At 45.6% G+C, this 25,397-nt stretch overlaps 1 long non-coding RNA gene across 1 annotated transcript in view; it reads left to right on the forward strand.

Moving 5' to 3' along the window:
• Nucleotides 1-5,294: 5,294 nt before the first annotated feature.
• The window catches only part of LOC147016108 (uncharacterized), a 28,530-nt gene continuing 8,427 nt past the window's right edge, over nt 5,295-25,397 (forward strand). Inside the window, exon 1 of the long non-coding RNA XR_015049996.1 lies at nt 5,295-5,987. This is a non-coding gene — a long non-coding RNA (uncharacterized LOC147016108). The remainder of the gene's footprint in view (nt 5,988-25,397) is intronic.

Here is a 25,397-nt window from a genome sequence, read left to right on the forward strand (position 1 = left end):
ACTTTCGTAAACGTCTCTCAGTTTTAATTATTAGAGATTCCCAGTTTTTTAAAATGAAGTTCTCAGTTCCAAGAAAGACGCCTAGGTAAAGAATTCCATCCCTTTCCCATTTAAGTTTCTCGGGAAGAGTCGGAGGAATGGCGCCATTTTGTGGACCAAGATGGAGAGCTCTGCTTTTTCCCCAGTTCACTTTTGTGGAACTTGCCAAACCAAATTCATGAATGCAACGGACCAAGGCTGAGACGTCCTCAATCGAGCGAACGATTGCACAAAGATCATCTGCATAAGCAATCACTTTAAACGGGTTCGCCATTGGTTGAGGAAGGAAACCAAGAAGACGTGCACGCAACCGAACGAGTAAAGGCTCAATCGCAAGAGAGTACAGGAGGCCAGAAAGAGGGCACCCTTGACGAATGCCTCTATTAACCGGGAAAGGGGGACATAAAATGTTGTTAACCTTTAAGAGACTAAAAGTGTTGTTATACAGTAACTGCACATGAGAGATAAAATTTTCCCCAAAACCAAACCCCCGTAAAACAGAGAAAAGATAAAAATGATCAATGGTATCAAAGGCCTTTTCTTGATCGAAGAACACCAACCTGACATTTCTTTGCTCAAGAGAACAGATGTCAATTATATCACGCACAATAAAGATACTGTCATGAATTGTCCTCTTCGGGACACAGTAAGACTGATCTGGGTGTACGATCTCCTCGATTATGGCTTTAAGGCGGTTGGCAAGGGCCTTGGAAAATATTTTGTAGTCTGCACAGAGTAATGAGATGGGACGCCAGTTGTGTGGTTGCTGAAGGTCTCCTTTTTTGGGGATAAGGGCGAGGACAGCCCTCCGGCAGCTTAATGGCAGTGAGCCTGATCGTCGACCGTCGATTATAACCTCAAGTAGTTCTGGTCCGAGGAGGTCCCAAAAGGTTTTATAAAATTCCGCAGGAATTCCATCCAGGCCGGAGGCCTTACCTGAGGGTAGAGTTTGAAGAGCAGCTTGGAGTTCCTCCAAAGTTACTTCCTTGTCCATTTGTAGAACTGCAGATTTTGACAAGGTAGGTAAGGAAGAAGTCAGCACTGTTACCATTTTGTTGTCGATTTTCGGAGCACGATAAAGTTCAGTAAAGTAGTGTCTGAGTGAGGCTCTGACATCTTTTTGATTGTGTGTTATCCTTCCTTCCTTTGTCCTTACTGAAGTTATCTGCTGACTTCTCTTTGTTTGATCTTCCAGTCCAAAAAAGAACTTAGAGGAGGTGTCCAGGTAGCACAAATTCTCCAGTCGGAGACGAATCAGCGCTCCTCTGGCTTGCTTTGCACAAAGTCCAGCAAGAAGAGCTTTTTCTTCGCCAGCAAGAGGTTGGTTCTTTCATGATTTGAGGCCAAGAGGTTGGTCTGCAAATATAATATTTCTTTGGCAAGCAAGGATTGAAGGGCAGAGTCATATTTGGTGTGGTAGGCTCCATATTGTTGGCAAAAGGATCTTATTTGCACTTTGACGTTGTCCCACCATTTTCCAAGGCAGGGGAAGGAAGTTTTACGTTGGAGCAAGGCTCTCCAGAACACACCAAAGGCATCGACAAACAGTTGGTCATCCAAGAGGCTTGCGTTGAAGGTCCAGTAGGCAGCACCACGATTCCGAACTGGTTGGTGAATCCGAAGTGCGACCATGTGATGGTCTGAGAAGCCGCTCGGAATAATGTCCATATTGCTCACAACATTTAAAAAGGTACTGTTGATGTAGAAACGGTCCAATCTTGCAAGTGATAGGTGGCCTTTTGAACACCGACTCCACGTGTATTGGCGGAGAGAAAGATTGCGGATTCTCCACACATCAACCAGGGAAAACTTGGACAAGGCTCTCAACAAAGGCGCTGCGCTTGCTGGGTGCAGCTCCTCTCCATTACGATCAATGGTGGGGTCCATCGTGCAGTTAAAATCTCCACCCAAGCAGACAAGTCCATCAAAATCAATGTGTAAAAGAGACGTTTCTAAGTGTGTGTAAAAGGTGAGTCTCTCCGTGCTATCGCTAGGTGCGTAGACATTCAGTACGGTGTGTTTAAAGCCATTATGCGTGAAGGTGAGTGAAATCAAATACCCTTTGATAATCTCATTAAAAACAACACTGGGACTGCAAAAGGAAGGTTGTAAATAAACAGCCACCCCAGCCCTTGGGTGTTCCAGACTACTAAAAAACCATTTTCCCCTCATTGTCCTTTGCCATTCACTTGCACAAGAGGAGCTGCATCTTGTTTCTTGCAAAAGCAAAACATCAATGTGATTTGTCTCAACAAACTGTTTAACTTCTGCTTTACGGATGGAGGAGCGTCCCCCATTAATATTTAAACTCGCTATAGAGAAGGCCATAGGCTAACATAGAGTTAGGGTGTGTCAAAAACTTAGTCTCTCAGTGTCTGCAGCTCATTCTTTGCTTTGAGGATGCATTTCCGGAGTCGATACACTTGTGATTCCGTCACACCAAGCTGTCCGGCTTTGAGGAGCAAAAGCTTCGCAGAGATTATAAAGCCGGATAAGTCAGGGAAAAAGTTTTTAATTTTAACATGTTTCTTGCGAAAGGTGTCATGAAGAAACTTTATGATATCGGCAGGTGGAACACTGGTAACACTCTCCGAATCTTGGGAAACTGGATCATTCCATGCTTCAGCACTGCCACAAGAAGCAAGTGATGAGTCCCCGTCCGAATCATAATCCGAGTACTGATTGGTGTCCATTACATTATCGTTATGCTCCAAAGATGGAGCTGATGGTTTAATAAGGGAAGCCTCACATTCCGCTTCCAAAGGGGGAGAAGGAGTCGGAGGAGTCGGGGAAGGAAGAGTGGAGGGAGGAGGAGTGGGGGGAGGAGGAGTGGGGGGAGGTGGAGTAGGGGGAGGTGGAGTGGGGGGGGTGGAATAGGGGAGGTGGAGGGGTGGGAAGAGGAAGAAGATTAGAAGTGGGAGGGGGAGGAGGAGGAGGAGTGGGAGGGTTAAGAAAACGGGGAGGAGGAAGAATACTAATGGAAGGAATGTTATATTCCGCTTGAGATGAACCTGGTGTTTCACTAGTTGAAGCTTTACACCCTGATTCAACCAGGTTTGGAGTAATTGGTGACTTAGAAACGGTACACATTTCACTGTTGGTCTTTTCAGGGAGGGGGGTTACAGTGGATTCGGTGTTAATATCCAAGGTGCCTGTGACTATGGGAGTGGTCACGTGTGCTCCCTGCTGCACAAAACCAATCTCCTCCTCATGTTCACTAACCCCACCGACAAAAAAGTCATCATCCTCTGGAGCAATTACATCAAATCGATTTTTCGTTTTAAAAAGAGCATCTATTGTTGCTTCCAAACACGAGTCATTATTCTCGGCAGCCGGCGCCATCTTTTTTGCACAGCTCGCCGTCACATCTTGACTATTGTTATCATTTAAATGCTTCAATTTATGTTTCCTTTTTGAAGGAACAACGGTGAAGCTTTCGTCATCTGTCAGGGGGGGATTTACCTCCAGTCTCGACGGCCCAGGCAGATTGTTCGAGTTTGAAGCGTCACCAACGTTCCCAACTCTAGATATACCACTATTCGTCTCAATGGGTTCGACTACACTAGATATGCCACTTAATATATTCTTGGGGCAATCGCTTTTTAAATGTCCCGATTCACCACAGATAAAACAAGTTATGGTCTCCGTTGCGATATAAATCTGGTAATTGCGGTTTTTATTTTTTAAAGTCATAACTGCATTGAGCGATTGAGCGTTGTTTTTTAGAATGATATAGCAATGACGTCGGAACGACATGATGTGGCGAACCGAAGCGTCAGAGCGCAGACGAAGTGGAATCATGGAGATTCGTGATACAACTGTGCCAAAAACGCTTAATGCAGCGACAATCTCCTCACTCGAGAAGAAGGGCGGGATGTTAGACAGTGTTAATTTTACCGCCATCGTATCGAGATAACTAACGTTAACGAAGACGTCTGGCGGTACGGACAGACCGGTTTCGACCGCCTGAGCCACGTGTCGCTCCTCCGACAAGAAAACCACGACACGTTGGCTCATTTTCGAAGCGGCGAGAACATTCTCGATTCCTACGAGCTCTCCCAGAGCCATCACCACGTTCTCAACACTAACTCCATCAGGTGGAGTAATTGTCACTCCATTTTTCCGAGTGAGTGACTCGTACACACTACTGTGCAAACGTCCGTTTGCCATAGCTTAAAGCAAAAGAAGAGAAGTTTAAGTTTAACAAAGGAAAACCGTCACAAGCAACCAGCAAGTGGGGTCAAATGAAGTATAAGGGAAAGGAAGAGTATAAGGAAGAAGCTAAACCACCGATAAACGGCAGGCCTATGAAAACAAGGCAGATGAAAAAGTAGGCCCAGAAACCCGAAGGTTTCAAGGAAAACCCACAAAGCACCTACCGTGCGCGCTCTCCTTCTCTCTCTCTCGTCTCAGCAGGAAGGGAAACAGGGAAAAAACTCCACAAACACGTACGGGGACACAGAGGGAAACGAAATAGGGACAAAAACAACACTAACACAGCACAGTACTCACAGCTGCACACACAGAGCCGCCATGACGCCACACCCATGCACGACTCACGGGGCGAGAGAGAGGGCGAGAGAGAGGGCGAGAGGGAGAGAGGGAGAGAGGGAGAGAGGGAGAGAGGGAGAGAGGGAGAGAGGGAGAGAGGGAGAGAGGGAGAGAGGGAGAGAGGGAGAGAGGGAGAGAGGGAGAGAGGGAGAGAGGGAGAGAGGGAGAGAGGGAGAGAGAGAGAGAGAGAGAGAGAGAGAGAGAGAGAGAGAGAGAGAGAGAGAGAGAGAGAGAGAGAGAGAGAGAGAGAGAGAGAGAGAGAGAGAGAGAGAGAGAGAGAGAGAGAGAGAGAGAGAGAGAGAGATAGAGGGAGAGAGGGAGAGAGAGAGAGAGAGAGAGAGAGAGAGAGAGAGAGAGAGAGAGAGAGAGATATATATATATATATATATATATATATGGCTTGTCACTCCCTCACCACTAAAACACCACTGTACACAAGTTATGAGCAATGCTTTGGATATTATTGGGCGTAGGCCTAGTTCAGGGTGCTTAAACTTGTGCTTTGTCTCCACCAGCAAGTTTGGAACTTCTCCAAGTTGGAACCAGGCTGAGCCAGAACAAAGCTCATTTCCATTAGCAAGACAAAGGCTTACCAGATGATTTGCACAAGTATATGTGGTCAACGCCTACGTTAGAGGGTGTGTCGTCATTGCTGGTGCACAAATTACAAAAAAACAGCAAATAAACTTCCGGTTCCGGTTCTTGAGTGACGGTGGTGGTTCTGCTTCAGGGCCTCTGCCGACTTTCTCAAAGATGTTTTCCGGTCATTTTTGTCGCGTTTTTACTGTCATTTCGTTAACTCTGTTTGCTGTGTGTTTCTAGTTTGGTCTTGTGTTAACACCCGTGCTAAGTTGTTGAGTTTTCGACGTCTTTTCATATTGGGTATCCTTGAGGCCTACCCTTCTTCCCGTTCGTGCATGACTGTGTTTGTTGTATTTTTTCCTTATCACCATCAATTTTTATTTTCTCCACTTTTCCCTCCAAGCTTTTCCCTCCCTCCTTCTATCTTCTCAACTATACCCTCTGTTTCATGTCTTAAAATATAAAAAAATACAAGAACCTTTTCCCTCACATTATAGCCCCACGTGACCACGTGACTTCCTGTACCGACTCTTCTTCTTCCTTCGATGATCTTCCGTCTACAGCTTTTGCCAACCCACATTCACCATTTTTTTTCTTCAACTTTTCCTTTCCCTAATCTTAAAAAAAAAAAAAATGTTCATTCTTTTAACCTCTCACATTACACCTCCCATAAGTGTGGTTAAATTAAAGAAGAAGACAGCCGCACCACGTGACGTGTGACTGGCTTGTGAAGCAATGACTGGCAAACTGCTCTGACGAAAGGACGGTCCCTCGGGCCTTGTCGTTGACTGGAGGAGTCCACTGAGGGTTAAACGGTGAGAGTTGAGAGTGTACCTCCTAGCTCTGTGTTTTTGCTGGTTAATTATCATTATAATTCGCTGTAATCGATTGTTGATGAACCTTTTTGTTTGTGTTTGTTGAGAGCTTCAATCAAGCGAATTAAAGCCTAAATCAAACCGAAGGCTTTTCTCTCTCTCACTCATTTCAGTAACCACGTGTTTCTCAGCCCCCTCTTCTTCTTCCTTTAACTTTTGATGAACTACCAGTTTCCTTCTGCCTTTGCTGATCCAAATTCACCAAACTCCTACAAGATTTTTCTTCAACCTTTCCTTTTCCTAATGTAACATAATCTTTATCAAAACATTTAAAAAAGGGTCTCTTAAAATGTTACAACTTCCTCTTTCACACGTGTGGTTCTCAGTATTGTATCATAATTCACAAGACCTTCTCCTCCTCCTCCTACTACTCCTCCTTTCCTTCATCCTGTGTCTAAAAAGTTCAACTCAGAACGTTTCTTTTCTCCATTATCTTCACCTTTATTGCATCCCTCACGTAATGTCTTTAATCGCATCTCTGACTTAAAAATTTTTAAATTTCCCAATTTGTGATGTATGTTCTTGTTGCATCAATCATCCTTTTTTTTTTCTACAACTTCAGTGCCAATTCACCCCCACCTCCTTAAATTTACCTCCTCTTAACCCCTCACCTGTTATACCCCTCTTAACCCCTCACCTGTTATACCCCCTCCTTACCCCTCCCATCTTGCCCCTCATCCTTCCTCTGCTCTTTGCATCTCTTCACCGTCTTCTGCTTTAGTATCAGCTCCTCCTCTGTTGTCCCAAAGTGTGTGATGTTGTAACATCTGTGGGCTCCATTATAGGTCAGGTATGGGAGCATGTGCCAGAACAGCGCGTCGCTGCGTCCACTTTCCGCCGGTACTCCAGGGGCCTCCGTCTGGCCATCCCCCAGGCAGATGCCAGGCCCATCCCCATCTCCTTGAGATGATGGTCAACCTGTTGCAACCATGAGGCACGTGGTCGGCCCACTGGCCTCCTCCACTCATGAGACTCCCTCGCTGAGAGAATCTGGTGAGCAGGATCAGCGTCAGGAAAACGAGCCACATGTCCATACAGCCGCAACTGACGCTCACGGACTATGCAGGTAACAAATCTCATCCGAGTCTCTCTCAGCAACCGCTCGTTGGACACAAAATCCAACCAGCGATAGCCAAGGATTCTCCGAAGAGACCTGGTACCAAAGGAATTAAGTCTCCATCTCAGATCCTTTGTCAGAGTCCAAGTCTCACACCCATAGTGCAAGACTGGAAGTACCAATGACCTGAAGACTCAGACTTTCATCCTCCCGCACAGGTACCGGCAGCGCCACACCCCATGATCCAGTGAATCCATGACTCCCCAGGCCCGACCCAGACGTCTATTGACCTCTGACTCGCAGCCAGCAAAGACATGCATATCACTGCCAAGGTAAGTGAATCTCTTCATGACCTCAACATCCTCACCACAAACAGATACAGACAGGACAGCAGCATCCAAGATGTCACCGAAAGCCTGGATCTTAGTTTTGACCCAAGAAACCCATAATCCCAACGGCTCCGACTCCTCATTCAGCACCTCTAGGGCCCCCAAGAGGATGTCTAAAGTCTCCGCAAAAATGACTGCATCATCTGCAAAATCAAGGTCCGAGATCTTGACATTCCCAAACGATGCACCGCAACTTGATCTCTCCGACATCCTCCCTAAAATCCAGTCCATACAAGTGCTGAAAAGTGTGGGGGCAAGTACACATCCCTGACGAACTCCAGTAACAACTGGAAATAAGTCAGAGATGGTACCACCACACTTCACAGCACTCTCAGTACCAGAGTAGAGTTCAGACATCAGATTGATCAGTTTTGGTGGCACCCCACGAAGACCAAGAATCCTCCAGAGGACATCCCGATTCACTGAATCGAACGCTTTACAGAGATCAACATAGGCTGCAAGCAGCCCCTGCCGAAACTCTCGTCTGCGTTCGGTGAGGACACGAAGTGCAAGGATACGGTCAATCGTTGACCTCTTTGGTGTAAAGCCTGACTGCTCTGGACGCTGGTGCTCAAGCAGATGGTGGCAAACCCTATCAAGAATTATCCGAGCAAAGACCTTGCCCGGCACTGAGAGCAGCGTCACCCCTCGGTAGTTGTTGCAGTCTTGGCGATCACCCTTCCCTTTCCAGAGAGGGACAACAAGGCCCCTCTTCCAGTCAGTTGGGATGATGCCTGTGTTCCAGGCAGAGCGCAAAACTGCATGCAACGACACGAGTGCAGCATTTCCACCAGCCTTGAGAAGTTCGGCATGGATGCCACAGATCCCTGGAGCTTTGCCCCGTTTCAACTGGTTCACCGCAGCCCGTGTTTCCACAAGCGAAGGTGGACGACAGTTGATTCGAGGGTCAGCAACAGGGATTGTAACACCCTTGACGTCCAACTCGACAGCTGGGGGATCAGCCCGGTACAACCGCTCAAAGTAACCAGCCCAGCGGGCCTTCACTTCAGACTCCTCTGTCAAGAGCCTACCACTCTCTGCTCGAACTGCAGTGCTCCGAGGGATAGGCTTGGATGAACGTAATGCGCGAATTCCCCTGTAAGCGGGACGAGAATCACCTCTCCACAGGTGATGCTCTACCCGCTCACAGATTCCTCGCACGTCGGCCTCCTTGTCCACCCTCAGTGCACATACAGTTTTACGCCTCAGCTCCCTGAACAGCTCAGCTCTGCCATTCAGCCTGGCCCTGCGACTCTGGTCAATGGTATCCAGTGTCCCTTGAGAGACAAAATTCTTCTTTGCCCTGCGGTGAGCTCCAAGGCATCCACCGGCAACATCAAGGACGGTGGTCTTGAAGGCGTTCCACAACTCTTCAGGACCCCCCAAAGCACCCAGACCCCCCAAGTGTCCACTCAGCCTGTTCGCAAACTCCTCAGCTACTCTCTCATCCCTGAGCTTGGCAACATCCAGCCTAGGCTGGGGTGGTACCATTCTCCAGGACTTAAGGTGCAGCTTTAGAGTTGCTACAACAAGCCTGTGGTCAGTATTGAGGAACTGAGCACTCCGGTAGACCCTGCAGTTCTGGATCATCCTCCAACGACCGTCAATGAGGACATGGTCATTCTCCTTTGCCACACTGCCAGCATTGGAATACCAAGTCCAGCAATGAGCTTGTGGGCGCTGAAACCATGAACCAGCTACCCTAAGTCCATGACTTCTTGCAAAGTCAAGGAACTTAGTGCTATTCTGGTTCATAGTTCCTGACCCATGGGGACCAACACACACCTCATAACCATCCCTATCAGTTCCAGTCGATGCATTGAAATCCCCCAAGACTAGAAGTGTATCTCGTCTGGGGCACTGATCAACCACAGACTCGAGTGTGGCGTAGAATGTGTCCTTCACGGTGAGATCACTCGCCTCAGTCGGAGCATAAACAGAGACCAGGGAAATGACACCTAAGGAGTGACGAATCCTTAATCTCATAATACGCTCATTGACCGGTGTTACCTCAATTATCATTGGGGTCAGCTTATTGGACACAGCTACAGCAACTCCTTGGGTATGGTAACCATCAGAGCGACCAGACCAATAGTAGGTGTAACCACCCACCATTATCTCGCCGCAATCCGGTCTCCGAACCTCAGAGAGAGCTGCAATCCCGATGTCCAAACGCTTGAGCTCAGATGATAACAGAGACAGGTGATCATCCTCTCTTAGGGATAGGACTTTCCAGGCACCCACCCGAAGGGACCGTCTCAGGTTAACCCAAGGAGACCGCCGTCTGGTGGACGACACCTCAGCACCACTCCGACACACTCTCCCGCAATCTGACCCAGGGATGTTACCCCGTGGTTTCCCTCCTATCATAAAAGATTGGGGGTCCCGAAGGCTTTGCCCCAATCCCGTCATCCGGTGAGCTTCCCTGCGAAGGGAAGCTGCACAGGAGGTACTCCCATGGAGTGGGTTTTCAGATTTTTTTGCGTTTTTGCGTTTTGCGGAATGAATGGTTTTACGGTGGCTGGAGTGCAAATCCTGCCACCAACCTCCTAAAAAGAAGTGACCCAACTGCAGGAGGACGTCCGCAGACACAGTTGGGCACTAGATATGGATGGCCGTTGGCTCACAAGGAGCTCCTCCGCCCTTTGGCAGGTTTTGTTTTTAATCCTGCTGGATGTCCATATCCAAACAACCTCCTCACCAGAAAACCTGGTGGGGGAGACGGTTTAGTCGCCGACAACCCGACCATGGAACAGGTTAGTACAGGTTTACATGGTACCTGTAGCAGGTCACAGATCGAACCTGACCTGACATAATATTATTATACATATATCCATTATAATCCTCCATTATAATCTCCATTATAATCAAACATATATCTCACTCTCTCAATCAGTACACTCCTCATCACCACAAACATGCTCCTTCCTTCCTCTCAGCACACCTCCCCCTCTTCCCAACCCCTCAAATATTGTACCTCTCCCCGCCCACTCCCTTCTTCACCATACTTCTTCCAAGTCTCATCCTTCTCCTTCCCCCACCTCCCATCACCCTCCCACACCGTGGCAGTGCCTGCTTTCATTATCGCTCCTCCCCCTCCAAGCTTTCCTCTCACCTTTCTCAAAAACAACTCCCCTCACCCTTCTCCCTCCACTCTCCCCTCACCCTTCTCCCTTAACTCTCCCCTTCACCCTTCTCCCTTAACTCTCCCCCTCACCCTTCTCCCTTAACTCTCCCCCTCACCCTTCTCCCTTAACTCTCCCCTCACCCTTCTCCCTTAACTCTCCCCCTCACCCTTCTCCCTTAACTCTCCCCCTCACCCTTCTCCCTTAACTCCCCCCTCACCCTTCTCCCTTAACTCTCCCCCTCACCCTTCTCCCTTAACTCTCCCTCCTCACCCTTCTCCCTTAACTCTCCCCCTCACCCTTCTCCCTTAACTCTCCCCTCACCCTTCTCCCTTAACTCTCCCCTCACCCTTCTCCCTTAACTCTCCCCCTCACCCTTCTCCCTTAACTCTCCCCCTCACCCTTCTCCCTTAACTCTCCCCCTCACCCTTCTCCCTCAACTCTCCCCTCACCCTTCTCCCTCCAATCTCCAACTCACTCCCCCTTCTCAAAGTTGCACCCCCCTCACATCCACAAAGGAGCCTCCTCCCCCCACCCTCTCTGTTCCACCTCTAATCTTCAATTTCCCTCTGACCCCTATTTTTTTTACTCCCCACAGTACCTCAACCCATCACCACTGACCCTTTTCTCTTTCTCATCCGGCCCGCTCTCCTCGCTCTTCTGCAATCCCCCACACTCTTTCAATAACTCTCCCCCACTCCTCCCTCGTCCTATCCTCCCCTCCCCTTCCCTGCACCCAAAACCTCCTCCCCCCCTTCCTTAACAGTGTGGATGTCAAATATCCAGGGCCTTTGCTTGAACCTGACAGAGCTTTCCATACAGGTTGCTACTGACAAACCAGACGTAATCTGCCTAACAGCAACTTTCCTCCCCCAAGACGTCTCTGACTCCAAAGTATCTCTGCCTTGTTACTCCCTCCTCTGGTATGACAGACCTGAGCCTCGTCCTGGTGGAGGAGTTGCTCTCTTCATCAATGACTCTATTGTTAACTCTTCATGCACTGCGCTGACTCGCACACACCCCCAGGAATGCCTCTGGCTATGGCTTCCCTCCACTCCCACCTCATGTTTATATGTGTGTTGTACCATCCACCAAACAGTGATGACTCCATTTACACCTCACTATCCGAAAACATGGACCAACTTCTATCCCGAACTCTCTTCCTCATATGTGGTGACTTCAATTGTCATCATTCCAGTTGATCGGGTGTCGATCCGTCAGCTTCACTCTGCATTTACTTATCCAAATTCACCATTTACCTCACAATTTTTTTCTTCAACCTTTCCTTTACCTAATGTTCTGCAATCTTTATCAAAAAAAAATAATATCTACCCTCAAAAGAGCCAGAAAACAACATCTGTCAAATCTCAAGTCTGAACTCTCAAACCTCTCTCGCTCCTCCAAATCCTAATGGGATCTAGTTAAGTCTGTTTCTGGTGTGTTCCCCCTCCATCCCCTCTCTCACCTCAAATGGCCACACTATTGACACCTCCGTGCACTGCCTCGACTCCCCCACACCCCCAGGAATACCAATGGCTATGGCTTCCCCTCCACTCCCACTTCATGTATGTGTATATATATGTATATATATATATATATATATATATATATATATATATATATATATATATATATATATATATATATATATATATATATATATATATATATATATATATATATATATATATATACATGTATGTTCGTTGTACCATTCACCAAACAGTGACGACTCCATCTACACCCACTATCTGAAAACATGGACCAACTTCTATCTTCTCATCCCAACTCTCTCTTCCTCATATATGGTGACTTCAATTGTCATCATGCCAGTTGGCTGAGTGTGAGTACCTCTCTCACCTGTCATGGCACTTTAGCAAAAGACTCCTGCACCTCATTGGGACTGACACAATCTGTCAAGTTCCTGACCCGGATCTCAACCAACGGTACTCCATCTCTTCTGGATCTGATTTTGACCAATTTCCCTGAAAATATCTGCTGTTCTTCCTTCACTCCAATTGGTTAATCTGACCACATGCTTGTCAAAGTAGACATCTCTCAGGCTGTTATTAGAGAACTACCCCAGTGCCGTTGAGTCTGGCATTTCACTCAAGCTGACTGGCAGGGACTTCAAGCAGCTATCAAACTTCCAGACTGGTCTCCCATCTCTACTTCCTCCGATATCAACTCATCCTGGGAATTCATTCATGGAAAATTGCTCTTTCTCTCATGCACAGATTTATTCCATCTCATTTTCATTTGTCCTACCCTTCCTCCCACCCATTGTACACTGAAGCTTGTGGTGAGGCAGTTGTCATGAAAGAACTTGCCTTCGCCTGATGGAAGGCTAATCCAACTGAATGCAATCACAGTTCCTTCCATAAAGCTTATAACAAGTGTCTATCTACACTCAGGAGAGCCAGAAAGCAACATCTTTCTCATCTCAAGTCTGAACTCTCAAACCTCCTCCAAATCCTGGTGATTTCTCATTCAGTTTGTTTCTTGTGTATGTCCCCCCTCCACCCCTTGCCTTACCTCAAATGGCTGCTCTACTGACGCTGCACATGAAAAGGCTGAATGCCGAAACTCCATGTTTGTTTCTAAATCTTGTGTCGGAAACCCATCGCTTTCTGTACCCATCTTACCCAGTCACACTCAGCTGTTCCTGGATTCTGTGTCCTTTTCTCTTGACAAGGTGAAGAGCTTGCTGTCAAACCTCGACTCTCATTCTGTAACCGGTCCAGACGGCATCAGCCCACGTGTCCTAAAAACCTGCTCCTTTGCTCTTGCTTACCCTCTCTCTGTTCTATTCACCCTCTCATTTGCTTAACGTCATTTGCCGTCTTTGCTGTCAATTTGGATTCAGACCTGGTCACCCTACCCCGGATATGCTGCGTCTGCTCTCCCAACAATGGATGGAAATCCTAAATGCCGGACATTAAATCAGAGCCATATCCCAAGATATATCACATGCCTTCAATATGGTCTGGCACATTACCCTCACAAAATTATCTTCCTATGGTATCCAAGGCAATCTCCACTCATGGCTCCCAGACTTCCTCTCCTGTCACAGTCAATGTGTGGCACTAAATGGAGTTCTTTCATCCCCTCTTCCTGTCCAGGCTGGAGTTTCTCAAGGCAGCGTTCTTTTTCTGGCCCTGTTCTTTTTTCTGGTTTTCATCAATGATCTCTCCGACTCTCTGGAAAATCCTCTATATCTCTTTACTGATGACTCCACCCTCTGCCGTACCATCTGTCATCCCTCAGATGAGCAAACAGCAGCTTCTTCACTCTCTGCAAATCTGGATAAAATTACAAGCTGGTCCAACACGTGTAACATGTCTTTCAACCCGGACAAATCTCACACTCACTATGTCTCTCGAAGGACCATATGGAACCCCCTCCCCCATCTACTTTCTCAACAATCCTCTTGAAGAAGTCCTTTCATTCAAGCTTCTGGGTCTCACTATCTGCCATGATCTTTCCTGGGAAAGCCACATTTCCAAGCTGACCTTGAAAGCCAGTCGCTGACTGGGCACATCCTCCATCGTGCAAATTCCCTCCTTGGCACACCTGAGTTCCTGACCACGTACAAAGCTTTCATCCGCAGTCTGATGGAGTACTGCTCCCCCCCTCCCCTCTGGGGTTGTGCTCCTGCCTCACAACTAGCTCGACCTCACACTCTGGAAACGAAGGCATTTAAGATCATTGGTATCTCCTGCAATGAAGCAGAGTTTTTGAGTCTTTCACTCTCTCACCACAAGCAGGTCGTTGGTCTTTCTGTCTTCCACTGTCTCCTTGTTGGCCTTGCTCCTCTCTGCTCTGTCTGTGATCAGTCCCTCCGATATTTCCTCAGGGCACTCCAGGTCCACCAAAAACCCTCTTTTGGTAAAACTACCAAAATCAAGAATCACTGTTCATCTTCACTCTTTCATTCCTCTTTTTTTTTCCTGCCTCTGGAACAAACTCCCACACTCTCTTCAATCCCACTCCTCCCTCCAGGTCTTTAAAACAGCTGTTCACCACCATCTCTTATTTTCCTTCCCCCATCCAAAATCTTGATCTTTACTACCCCTGTTAATCCACCCCAAACCCACCTCTTTCAAATTCCTTGTTTTCTTTCCTGAAACTCCCTGTAGTGTCCATCTTGTTTACCCCATGTACCCCTTCCATAGACCTCCTTTTGTCTTTGCTCCCCACTATTTTGTGCTTCCCTCTCCCGCCCATCGTCTCCTGCCTCGTTATATGTTTCTGTGTAATAGCTCTTACATGAGCCTCGACTTGATTTAAAAAAAATAATCCAAAAATTACAAAAACACCGTGTGTGTGTGTGTGTGTGTGTGTGTGTGTGTGTGTGTGTGTGTGTGTGTGTGTGTGTGTGTGTGTGTGTGTGTGTGTGTTTGTGTTAACCTCACCATTTTTTTTTAATCAGAGATAGCTGAACATATCTTTATAAAACTTTCAGAGGTTCACGTTTGAGCTCCGAGAAGTGTTTTCAGGCAAATTTTTTTTTGAAAATTTTGAAAAAAAATAAAGTTCGTTTTATTTATTTTTATCGCTCTCTTGTGCCGGACGGAGCCCTTGTGGTGATGTGAAAGGTAATAGTAAATGATCGCAGACCACATTCATTCGTTTGTGTAGGGAAATATTTTTGGCCCCCACAAAATAATAGAACGGGCAATCCCAGGAATCGTCGGGAACTCCTGCTAGTAGTAGTACTGTACGTATTAGATGATTTATTTGCTCCTATTTTGCACTGTTGTGGTTTATCTTGTTGTTGCTATAGCTGCAGCAGTTTCTGTAAAGATTATTGTGCATGCTAATTTAATTGGTGCTGTTGTATTTTGTGTTCAACCGCTTGCTTGTCTTTTAAACCTCAAAATGACATTCTTCCTCGAGCATCTGTTACCTGTACGAAGAGTATCAGTAGAGGATTACGACTACACCCACAATGGAGAGTAAGCAATGGAAATTCGAAGAAAAAAAATCCAGGCTTTCTGCAGTGACCTGTTTATGGCAGTCCACAGTCGATCGATGTTTTAATTTAACAGCTATCATTGGTAATAGTGTTTTGAGTTTGAGGTCAAGCAGTGGAAGCGACTGCTTTATATTTGCTGAAACTTTTAAATAAGGTTTCTAGAACTCTGAGCATAAAAGCCACGTCTGAGATGGAACTTTCAAGTGAAATCCTGTGGCACAAAGCCGGGTTAAAATATTGGGAATTTAATTGGAAAGCTTCTGTGAATAAGTTAAAGAGAATGTGCTTTGGTTAAAGTTTTCGGTGTTAAGACTCCAGTGCGGGCTTGTTATAAAAATGTTTTCAATGATAGTGTCACTTTTATGCAGTTGAATAACTTAACCGTAAGATCTCATTAATAAATGGACATTCACAGGTGAAGCCTAATGGGTGAGCACTCAGTTTGGGACGAAGAAGGGTTGTTATGAGTTAAGGTGGTCAGCCATATATGCACACTAAGAGCTACCACCAGGGTAGAAACTCAGAGGCATGATCTTTGTGAAAGATACCAAAGGAGCTTTTTTATCGACTGAATTGCATTTGAAGAATCCCGCTTAACATTCCCTGGATTCAACAACTTGCGTGGGTTCACAGGATAGCTCAGAGGTGGTGTACTCTCCCTTTTGAGCAGTCTCGTCTGGTTTTGATTCTCAGTTCGACTATGAAGTGCCTTGTTGTGGTGCTCCCCATAAACTCCATAAAGGGTGTTATCTGATTTCGTGCGTCGTATTTCCGAGGGATGTTAAGCCAGCTGTTCCATGTACAACCGTTCTCTGGTAGGCGTTAAAGATCCCGTGGTACATTTCAAAAAGAGTTGGCCACTGTGTGCCAGGAGTATGATGAAATTCTAGATTTCTACCCTTATTCACAGGGGTAAGCCTGGTGTTGGCTCAGTGGTTTGGGTGGTGGCTTGGGATCCGAGGGTCCTGAGTTCAAGCCTCGTTGCCTGCTGAATTAATTCACCAGGGGGTTGACTCAGCCTGCCATCCTTCTGAGGTCGGCAAAATGAGTACCAGCTTGCTGGGATGACCGAGTCATTCAAGTATCCTGCATCAGAGTGGTGACCTGTCCAGGATTGTGCCCAATAGCCAAGGAGACTGCTTCGGCAGCACCGACGCTCTGTACAGAGTATGGTCCCAATGGACTTGCAGGGGTCACTGCAGCAGCGACTTAGCCATACCGCCATGAATGGTCAGTTCTGTGGATGCATGGTTGAACAGAACACATGATCATTGACCATCCTGTTTTTAGTTGGATCTGATGCAACAAAGTCGATATCCTTCTGAGTTTACTAATACTTGTTACCTCGGCCACCGAAGGTGAAGGAGGTTATGTTTTCACCCATTGCTGTTCGTTTGTTTGGGTGCAGGATATCTTAAAAAAGTTGTTGACGGATCCGGATGAAATTTGGTGGACAGGTTTGATGTGTGACAAGGACGAACTGGTTAGATTTTGGTGAAGATCCGGATTCTGATCCGTCTACTTGAACTTTTTTAAGTGATTCTTTACAATTGAGAGATTGCACGATATCAATATGGCCAAAAACAACATATAGCATGATATCTCAAAAAGTTGTGGACGGATTTCGGATGAAACTGGTGGACAGGTTGGGTGTGTCGCAAGGTTGAATTGAATCGATTGTGGTGAAGATCCAAATCCGGCTCTGGAAAGGAGGATTATTTAATTTTTTAAGTCATTCTTCATCTTTGAGAGATAAGGCCAAAAATGATATAGTACTGCACAGCACGATATTTCAAAAATTTATTTGGCCCGAAATGTTCTTGTGGATCAGGCATTACGTGGTGGAGGTATGCGTTCTACCGAGTGCCCTTCTAGTTTATATTCTGGTGTCCTGTTTAACGAGTAAATTGGAGAAATGAGTCATTAGTGTTCAAGTAAATGTTCAGAATATAGCAGTGATGTTCTTCACAGCATCTGGGATAAATGTTAGACTCGTGTCTTACTTTTGTCAATATGCGTCTTACACTTCTTATTCTTCTTATTCGAAATTTTGTTCAGGCTTCTCCACAGGCATTGCTTACTGTGGAAGAAATAATTACTTTTTTTATTTGTTTTTATTTTATTTTTTGTTTTCAATGTCGAGGCTCGTATGAGAGCAACTCGTGATATTTTTAAGTTGAAAGGAAACCTTAGAGAGAAAAGGCAAGCTGCTCGCTTTTTCCGACGCTCAAACAATGTCCACAGGAGACATCGCTAATCTAAATGACAAATTCGCCACAGTTTTTCATTTAAAAATAACAGAACAACATCTTACTGAAAGCAACACATTACCAAAGCCACTTTCACAAGTGTTAAATTGCTGTTATTGTATATAAATTAAAAATAAAGACCTAGTCATGTATTGAGCAGTGTGACAATGACAGTATAAATATAGCTGAACTGAACAATTTTCTGTATTCTGAAATGCAATTAAAATTATTATTCACAAAAAGACAATTGCTCTGTCTGTAGTTACTCAGAACAGTAGGGATTTGTCAATGCCTGAATTTACACCTGGGTCACAATTTCCCACAACACTGTTGTGAGTCTTGCGTGCGTCAGCCTGGCTTGGGGCTGGAATTTTGGGTGCTGTCCATCCATCTGTGCACTCTTGCGTCCGTCCAGGGCCTCCACTCGAAAAGAACTGGATGCACTTCTTTCGTATTCGGCACATGTACACTCTCGTGTGAAAGTCTCAAACATTTTGCATTTTTCTACTCTGATGCACAGGGAAACTAAAACTTTGTGTATGATGCAATTACACTTTCATGAAAAATAACATCTTGCTGAAATAACCACTTTTTTATTGGTTTTTTTTTGTATACCTTGTCGAGGATCGTATGAGAGCGAACACAGAATCCACAGCAAGGGGGGGGGGGCGGCATGAGACAAGAGCGGTGGGAGTGGGAAGGACAAAACAGTGGGGAACAGAGACATTAGATCTGTGCAAGGGAGAGGGATGGAGCAGGGAACATGGGGTATACAAGATGGACATTACAGGGACAGTCTACCAGCATTTATATACAATACACCTTTTATATAAATTAATCGTGAGTATGTCCACCCTTTTTTTTTCAAAACCATTGAAATTTTCTCGGGACACTTTCAAATTATTTTGTTTCGAGCAAATACCACCCGTCACTTCACTGTTCCACTCAGCTGTTGAATTAATACCGGGTGGGGTTAACTCGGCCTGTCATCCTTCCGAGGTCGGCAAAATGAGTGGCAGCATGCTGGTATCCTGTGTCGGAGTTGCGACCCGTCCAAGATTGATTGTGCCCAATAGCCAAGGAGACTGATTAAGCAGCACCAATGCTCTGCATAGAGTATGGTCCCAATCTTCTCTCCTCCTCCTCATTCACTGTTGCGAATAGTCATGGGGGGGGGGGGAGAAAAAGACGGGGGAAGAGGGAGAGAGGGGTGGGGCAGAGAGAGCGGGGAGAGTAAAGAGGTGGAGGGGAGAGGAGGGAGAGGGAGCGAGGAGGGCTGGGAGTCGAGAAGCGGTGGGGGCGAGGAGTGGGGGAAGGGAAGATAGTGAGGTGAGAGGAAGCGGTGGCAGATATGTGGTGGTGCATTAATTACAATTCATAATGATTCATGAAAATGCTTCTGCATAGAAGAATAACAGTGAAGATGTAAACAAAATAATGTCTGAAATCCATTTTCTACCGATCATACTATAAATACCGCCCAGAGAAAACACTGCCCAGACGCATCAAGCTGTCCAGACACAAACACTGTCCAGAGACAAAACCCGCCAGAGGCGTCTGGAGCCGAGCCATCTGGACACAAACTTATTGCTCAGACACTTCCGAAAACAAACTTCCGTCCGGATGCGTCTGGTGCCAAACTTTCGTCCGGATGCGTCTGGTGCCAAACTTTCGTCCGGATGCGTCTGGTGCCAAACTTCCGTCCGGATGCGTCTGGTGCCAAACTTTCGTCCGGATGCGTCTGGTGCCAAACTTTCGTCTGGATGCGTCTGGTGCCAAACTTCCGTCCGGATGCGTCTGGTGCCAAACTCCCGTCCGGATGCATCTGGTGCCAAACTTCCGTCCGGATGTGTCTGGTGCCAAACTCCCGTCCAGATGTGTCTGGTGCCAAACTTCCGTCCGGATGTGTCTGGTGCCAAACTTCCGTCCAGGCACAAACACCTATCTGGAGACAAACACCACCCAGATGTGTCCGGAGACAAACCCTGCCCTCACACGTCCGGAGACAAACACCGTCCAGACATAGCCACCATCTGGATAAGTCCAGAGACAGACGGATATAGACAAACAGAGAGGGAAGGGGAGAGCGAGAAACGTGCGGGAGGAGGGTGCTGCACTGTATTGGGATGGAGTAGACCAAGGATGGAACAAAGAGAAAGAGAAAGAGAGAGATAGAGATAGATCTGAGTGAGAGAGATGAGGGAAGGGGAGCTAGCAGAGAGAATATGTTATGCTTCATGAACAACACACACACACACACACACACACACACACACACACACACACACACACACACACACACACACACACACACACACACACACACACACACACACACACACACACACACACACACACACACACACACGTGCTTGGCCGATATCGGCAATTTTTGGGGAATCGACAGGTTGGAGTCTTACTGCAGTGCTTACTCAGGGTGACGGAGCACAAATCACTCACTCAGGGTGACACAGGATGAACCACTTGTTCAGGGTGACTGAACACGAACCACTTGTGCTGAATCACATGGTGCGGCAAAAGCGTCCGCAGTGAGTGAACAATTTGCTCAGAATGACATAGTGCGGTACCACGATCGACAATGGGTGCTTGGCAAATGGCTTAAGCTGTTGCCTGCTTGTCTGTGCATGTCTCACATGGTACATTGTTTTGGTGTCCATGCAAACGTTACAACGTTTTGTTTTTTAAAACGTCCGTTTTTCACCAGATTTTGTCTGTGATTCCCTGTAGAGCACTTTGCGAAACCTTAAAATGCAAACACAGATCTGGCAGATGCTCTGGTTAGCCAGTCCCTCTGTGGGACGGGACGTGAGGTCAAGCAGTGAATGCATTACATCACATTGCTCAATGAAGCTGATTAATTTTGGCACATTCCTAAATTTTTTGTTCACTGAATAAAATTCTCCAAACAGCAGAAAAAAGATAAGTTTAATGCTATCGAAAGTCCACATTTTCTTGTGTAAGTATGGAGGAGGGAACAAAGCCTTGCTTGCTTAAAGTAAATAGGTATATCGGCTTCGTTACAAGACTCGTTATTTCTTTAAATTATCAGATTTCACAACAGATTTTAACACTTGTTTAGTCCGGACGATATCCAATCCTCAAGACCGAAAAAATATTTTGAATATATACTTTAATTAGTCCGTAAGAGTAGATTGTGGAAAATCTTGTCATATAATGCATGAAATTGCTCCAAGCGCCGAATTTGAAAACTATCGTACTGACAAAAGCGATGTAAACAGCAATTCGTAGCTATGATGAACGGGCATTCGATATGAGTGAGGAAGTGGAAAAAAATTAACTTTATCGTGAAGAAATCGTTCTGGCATGTTCTAAGTCAAGGCATGGTTGAGCAGGCCAAAAAAACATGGCCGCTTCAGACCCCAGCGAGGCTACCTGGGATATGCTTTAAGATCCCCATGAGGAGTGGTGACCAAGAATGCGCCTGATAAAGGATATCATTAAATAAGGCAATTGATTATATCTTCAAAAGGGGTGTTTAAATTAACCCAAACATCCAATTTTCGCTCATGCACTCCCTTGGAGTTCCCTTATTATGCCTGCAAAGTTTCAGCCTGCGAGGTTTTAAGGTTTTGGAGTTATGGAGGAGACACACTGACACACTGACATTTATTGGTTTAAATAAACTCTTGTGGAATGTTGTTCCACGTTTCTCTCAAGGCATTCTTTTTTACTTTTTACTTGTCCAAATAGTCCCATACAGCTTCATTGATACTGATATCTGGGCTCGGAGGGGGCCATTCCTTGCTTTGAAGTACTGCAGCTTCCTGTTTCCTATGTAAATTAGTTTTAATTATTCCATCTTTGTGTTTTAGATTATTATATTTATTTTATATGAAGTTGTCTTGTTCTGCTGTAGTTCGCATCGCAGATTAAATATTGTTTGTACCTTGCTGCAGTGAATAGTCCAACAATTTGCCAACACAATTTCAGGATATGCACCCCAAACTTGAATTTAACATTCTCCATGCTTAATTATTGTTTTCCAGTCAGGCTCTTTCTATGATTCAGTTTTCATGTCTCACTTATTGTTTTCAAGTAAATCCAAATAAGTGAATCTTTGACTAGTCTGTCCAAAGTATCTTTGACCATTGCTCCATATTCCATTTTGAAATATTTTTTTTTATACACAATGTCAAGGCTCGTATAAGAGCTAACACACATAATGTACAACAAGAGGAGCAGGAGACACGAGGGATGGGAGAGGGAAGCAGAAAACAGTGGGGAATCGACACATGAGGAGATCTGTGGAAGGGAGAGGGATGAGGCGGAGTACACGGGTAAAGAAGAGGGACACCACAGGGACTTTCAGGAAGGAAAGCAGGGAATTTGAAAGGTGGGTTTGAGGTGGATGAATGGGGGTAGAAAACATCATGGTTTTGGATGGGGGAAGATAAGAGATGGTGGTGAAGAGTTGTTTTGAAGACCTGGAGAGAAGAGTGGGATTGAAGAGACTGTGGGAGTTTGTTCCAAAGGCGGGGAAAAAGAGGAATGAAGGTGAGCAGTGATTTATGATTTTGGTAGTTTTACCAGAAGGGGGTTGCTGGTGGACCTGAAGCGCTCTGCGGAAATATGAGCGGGACAGACAGCAGACAGAGCAAGGAGGGGGGGGCAAGCCTGGAGAGGAGATGGTGGAAGACAGAAAGACCACCGACCTGCCTACGGTGAGAGGTGTGAGAGACCCAAAGACTCATCCTCATCACGGGAGATACCAATGATCTTAAATGCTTTGGCTTCCACAGCGTGAAGCCAAGAAAGGCACGAGGCGGGAGCATCAGCCCAGAGGGGAGAGCAGTTATCCATCATGTTGCAGATCAAAGCTATGTACGTGGTCAGGAGCTCAGGTGTGCCAAGGAAGGACTTTGCATGATGGAGGATGTGCAATCGGCAACTGGCTTTGGAGGCCAGCTTGGAGATGTAGCTTTCCCAGGAAATATCATGGCAGATAGTGAGGACAAAAAGTCTGAATGAAAGGACTTTGACTTCTTCAAGAGGATTGTTGAGAAAGTAGATTGGGGAGGGGGGGGTCCTGATGGTCCTTTTGGAGAGACATAGTGAGAGTGTGAGATGTCAGGATTGAAAGACATGTTCCACATGTTGGACCAGCTTGTGATTTTATCCAGATCTGCCGAGAGTGAAGAGGCTGCTGCCTGCTGATCTGAGGGATGACAGATGGTACGGCAGAGGGTGGAGTCATCAGCAAAGAGATAAAGAGAATTTTCCAGAGTCGAAGAGATCGTTGATGAAAACGAGAAAAAGAACAGGGCTCGGAACGCTGCCTTGAGGAACTCCAGCCTGGACAGGAAGAGAGGGATGACAGAATTCCATTAAGGGTGACACGTTGACTGTGACAGGAGAGGAAGTCTGTGAGCCATGAGTGGAAATTTCCTTGGATACCATAGGAAGAGAATTTGCTGAGCGGGGCAGGGTACCAGACTGTATTGAAAGCATGCGATATGTCTAGGGAGATGGCTGTGATCTCATGTCTGACATTGACGAGCTCCATCCATTTTGGGAAAGCAGCAGCAGCAATTCCAGGGTAGAGTGACCTGGTCTGAAACCAAGTTGATTATTGGAAATCAAACCATTCAAGAAGAGGAAGGATTTAATGTCTGAAGCGATGATGGATTCCATAACATTGCTAATGATTGGGAGAAGGCTGATTTGTCTTTAGTTGCAGTATTCTGTTTTTGCACCTTTGTTATGCAGAGCGGTAATGTTTGCTGATTTCCAAGCAAATTTCTGTGTACTTGTACATATTTTACCTTTTTGGTCTTGTTCCTCTTTCTTAACAGAGATTTTCTTACGACGACATAGCCCTTAAGTCCTGATATCAAAAGGGACCTTCATACTGTTGAGGGATGAACAACAACACGAGCCTTTTGTCAGGTGTATTGGCAATTCGACACTTGTCTCCTTTCTATTCCTTGAGGATATTATCTTCATGCACTGCTCATCCTTGTTAGACAGCTTTTGGGGTTTCCTGACCTGGGTTTATCAATTACACACGAGGTTTCTCTGTACTTGTTGATTGTGCTTTGGACACCACACCTTGAAAATTGAGTGATGCGAGTTATTTTACGAAGTATTTTTCTTTTTTTGCACAGAAACACAATACTATGGTGATCTTGCAATGAAATTTTTAACCATTTTGTTTGAAGCTAACAGTTAATCCTGATCGATCTGTATTCTGCAGTAAGAAACGTGGGCTTTCAGCTTTATGTGTGTGCGGAGAGGAAAGTCTGACAATGAGTCATCAATTAAATTTGTTTGGTAAATGTGATGGATTAGCTACAACACTTCGTTTTAGCTGTTCATGTTTAGTTTAATTTGAGTTGTTGTGATTGCGGATTTTTGTAGATTCTGATGAATTTGAATTAAAGATTACAAAATGAAAAGTTTGCTTCTTCTCACCCAAACTAAGTTGTATTAATAACAGCCAATGTTGTTATAATAGGAGAAAACACAAGTGGAGGCTTTAATTAAATTGGCGATACTCCAAACATCCATTTATTGTAACTCCTCATTGTAACAGCAGTGTATGCAATAATGTCTGGGCATCAGGCACGTGTCATGATTTTGGGAATGAAGCCAAACGTAATGGGCCACGATTTTATTTCGGATTTTTTTTTTTGTCAATTTAATTTTGTTTACTGGAGGGAAGGAATAGTGCAGGATTGCATGTTTTCTGGAACCATAATTTATTTATATACACATTGCCATCACCGCTATCGACATACCGCGTTGAATTATTTGTCTGCCTTTTAAAACATTTATTTATTTAAATGTAAAAACTACACGTCCCATTTTTAAGGTGTGATTGGGGGCTGTGTCCTCGATGAGCACATGCATCCTTGTTAATTAACTCCTAGAATTTAAAGATTACAGGTGTGCATTGTGATGGATTTAGTATTTTCATTTGCAGGTCTAGGGTCCAATCACTGCATGATAGGGGTCGGTGGCCTGGGGTAGGCCCCAAAGGATTTCTTCATTTTCAGCCACTTTGCCACCATGCGGTTGGGAACCCCCCTTTATTCTTTCGTGCCGCACCTCAGCCCATGACATCATTGGCCCCACGCCACACAGCTGTTATTGGCCGCGAGCCCAGTTCATGGGTGGGGCATCCTGCAATGACCTCTCACCCTGACAGATAGTGCTGGTCAGGGAGGTGGTCACGATGTTTCCCACCAAAACTCGCAACTGTAGCTTGGTTTATCCTCATAAGGAACCTATAGGACATCTTACAGAGGGATAGAACATTCAAAAGGTTTCAAGGGAGAGGAGTTTTAGACACGCACATGTGGGTAAGGTAAGGCTGACAGCATCTTGCTATATTAACAATGACACATTTTCTGTCATACGGGATTTTTATCTCACCCTTATGTTAATACATAAACCAAGGGAAATAACTATCGTTATACTATGCAAAGTTCCCCCCGAGAATGCATTCCCGTAACAACACACACATGCTTATGAGGATGCATATATTCTTCCATTTACCCCTTCTTTGTAT

The sequence above is a fragment of the Eptatretus burgeri genome, chromosome 12 (assembly GCF_056783735.1).
Source record: "Eptatretus burgeri isolate ZD-2024b chromosome 12, Ebu_testis_v1, whole genome shotgun sequence".
NCBI lineage: Eukaryota > Metazoa > Chordata > Myxini > Myxiniformes > Myxinidae > Eptatretus > Eptatretus burgeri.